The sequence below is a fragment of the Elephantulus edwardii genome, unplaced genomic scaffold (genome assembly GCF_000299155.1).
Source record: "Elephantulus edwardii isolate Elephantulus edwardi_28Jun2011 unplaced genomic scaffold, EleEdw1.0 scaffold00198, whole genome shotgun sequence".
NCBI lineage: Eukaryota > Metazoa > Chordata > Mammalia > Macroscelidea > Macroscelididae > Elephantulus > Elephantulus edwardii.
The window spans coordinates 2979922-2983154 of record NW_006399948.1 but is presented as its reverse complement, the minus strand read 5'-3'; positions in this window follow the sequence as shown (position 1 = coordinate 2983154).

Genomic DNA, 3233 nt, shown 5'->3' with positions numbered 1-3233 from the left:
TTTTCTTTTTAATAATCTACATGGCCAAATGACTTTGAATAATCAGTAATAAACATGTAGACAGTTTATGAAGTTCTGTGCTTCCAGCCAACATTAAAATGACACTATTTATAATAGCCTCAGATACACTTGCTCTTGTGAATCCAGCATGAATTTCTGGAACTTCTCTGTTGTTGCACATTCTCTCATTATTTTTTTTAAAGAAACTATCTTCACCAGGATTTTAGTTGCAGTTGTTCTATAATTTCCACATGCCACTGGATGTTTCAAAATTGGCACAAATATCCTTTTTTAGGCAATACCTAGGTAGCGCAACTCTAATTTCCTTTCATATTATTTTTTTTGCTTATTTTTAACCTCTATTTTCATTTTAGTATATGTTTACAAGAGAAGATTTGATGTCCATTCAATCACACACACACACACACACACACACACACATTATGATATTGATTATAATCTTCACATTGTATTAGTACTTTTCCCACTATCTCCCTTGGTTTATAATTTTCAATTGTTCTTTTATCTGCTAACTTCCTACCTTATGAGATTTATCCCTGAACAAATGCTGCCCTTGTGATTTTGCTGTAGTCAATTGTTCTTGGAGTGAGTATCTACCTTGTATTATTGTTTATCCTATATGTCTGTCTGCTGTTTAGCTGAAGAGAGTTGTGCACAGAGGTGAGTCCATTTCCATGCTCAATAGTCTCTGTGGTATTTCACCAATCTCTATTAGACCAGTAATCCTGACCATTTTTAAGCTTTTGGATTCATCTTCCACTCTTTCTAGGAGCCTTTATTGTTATCCCCTTTAGTATGATTAGAAATGGTAGCCAGGCACCAGCTAGTTGAGTCTGTCTTTGAGACATAGAAATTAAAGTTCTTGAAGTATATTATGTTACAGATAAATAAAGACCAAGAGTTGCATCTTAGATGACTACTTGCAAGTTTTTAAATTCTCAGTTGCTGCCCATCAATGTAGAGTGTAGAACTTCCTCGTGTTCTGTGTCATGACAATTGGCCTTCATGTCTCTGAGACTATGTATGGTCTTGGGGCCATAGTCATTTCCTAAGCATCTTTGGTACAGTAAAGAAAATATAAATGTGTCCTCTATTGAATATACTATCTGCTTGAATATGTTTAAAAGGCATGTAAATACACATTTAGAAACCTCATCTTCCAAACATATATGATTATGATTGTAGTCCCTTTCACTCATCTGCATCTATTAGTTTTCCATGTCTTTCTGTGCATCTACTTGTATGTTGATGTTTTGTATTCCTATTGTGTTGTTGTTATTATGTGCCGAGTCACTTGTGACTCACAGTGACACTTTGTATAACAGTCCTGAAACCTGTTCTAACCTGTGCTGACTTTATTGTCTCTGACACATTTACTCTTATTACCACAGTCAATGTATCAATTAATCTCATTGATGGTTTCTCTGTCTTTCTCCATCCCTCCACCGTTCCAAGAATGATGCTCCTCTCCAAGAACTGGTCACACTTTGCAACATGCCCAAAGTATGTCAGACAGAGCCTCAGATTCCTTGCCTCCATGGAGCAGCCTGGCTTCACCCTCTCTAGCATGAACCTGTTTGCTCTCCTGGCAGTCCATGGTATATTCAACACTTCCTTTAATATTTCAACTCGAGGCTTGAATTTACTCCAATCATTCCTGCCTGAGGAATTTAATATTCTTCCATTTTGGATTTCTAACTCTATGAATTTGTACATTTTATAATTTTACTTCATCTTTGAACCATTCTTTGGAATCTTCTTCTGTTAGGCAGTTTTACTTCATTTTTTTCTATTCACTTATAGTATTTTATATTCAACAACATATTTCAGCATTTCCTTTGGTATTCATCTTCTCTTCCACCATATATTTTCTACCTACTGATTTTTTGTTTCCAACATTTATAATATAAACATCAGTAATTATCAATGTCTCAATTGAATATTTGATTAATTGACGACTGATTCAGGATCAAAAACTGGATTACTTCTCAGAATCACTTGTAGGTATTGTTAAAGTGCAGATATCATTCCATGGAATTTCACATTCAATATGTGACTTCATATACAAATTATTGTCTCAATAAGAACCACTATTCTGAAAGATAAAATTAAACTAACAGAAAGATTTGCATGGCTTTTTCCTAAGACAAAATACAATATACTGGACTAATAACCTCTAGAAATAAAGATATCTTTTTATAGTATGATTATATACTTGAGTATATCCGATAGTAAGTCCATTCCCAATATCTGATATTTATCTAACACTTAAATCTATATGTCCATTAATATTGTGACTTCTTTTCCATTTTTATCCTAATAAGACCTTTTTTCCTAAAACAAACAGTGTTACTGTCTTTTAAATTGAAAATTTTACTTGCATAGTTCTGTGGTTCTCGACTTTTCCAGATGATAGTTAGTTAACCCTCTTCTGTTCTTTTTGAACTTTAAGTTACCTTGACTATGCAAAATGAATTCAAATTCCAAGCATCTAATCCACTTCCTAAACAGCATGCTTCTAGATTCTATGAACTTTGATAAATGTCAATAGTTATAAAAAGGCTTCAGGCTTTTGTTCATAGGATCACTAGGAGTCATGCTTGACTTGAAGGCAATCAACAACAACAATACATCTTTTCTAAAACCTCTTTTTCTTTCCTTTATCTGTTAACTCCTACTTCTGTAGAATTTCAGGAGCATCTTTCAACCAAGGTTGCAATTTAGCTGGAATTTCCATACCTTTATACACTTTATATATTACTGGTCCTTCATTCCTACTATTTTTTTATACTAGCTCCTTTCTTAGACACCATACTCATTATGAGGTTGAAAGGTTGTAATCATACTACAGATATTTGTCAATATAATGCACTTTGAATATTAATAGAGTCACAGAATTTTGGAAAGCAATGGTTGCATTGAGATCCATAAGAATTTCACTTCTTTCTGAATTGTATGTGGTTGTTTTTTTTTTTAAAAAACCAAACATAAAAGTAAGGAATATAATTTTATTAATAAGTACCTCTAAAGCTTTCAATCATGTTTTATTTTCATTCTCTCCAAAGAAATATGAAAATTCATAAAGGATAGGGGATGGAATAGAAGCATATGATGACACCTAGATGCATTCCTATTTCTACTATGTCCAGACAGGCAAAATCCCTGCATATCTCAGAACAATCATCACAGTACCAGACTAAGCTACCCATGTA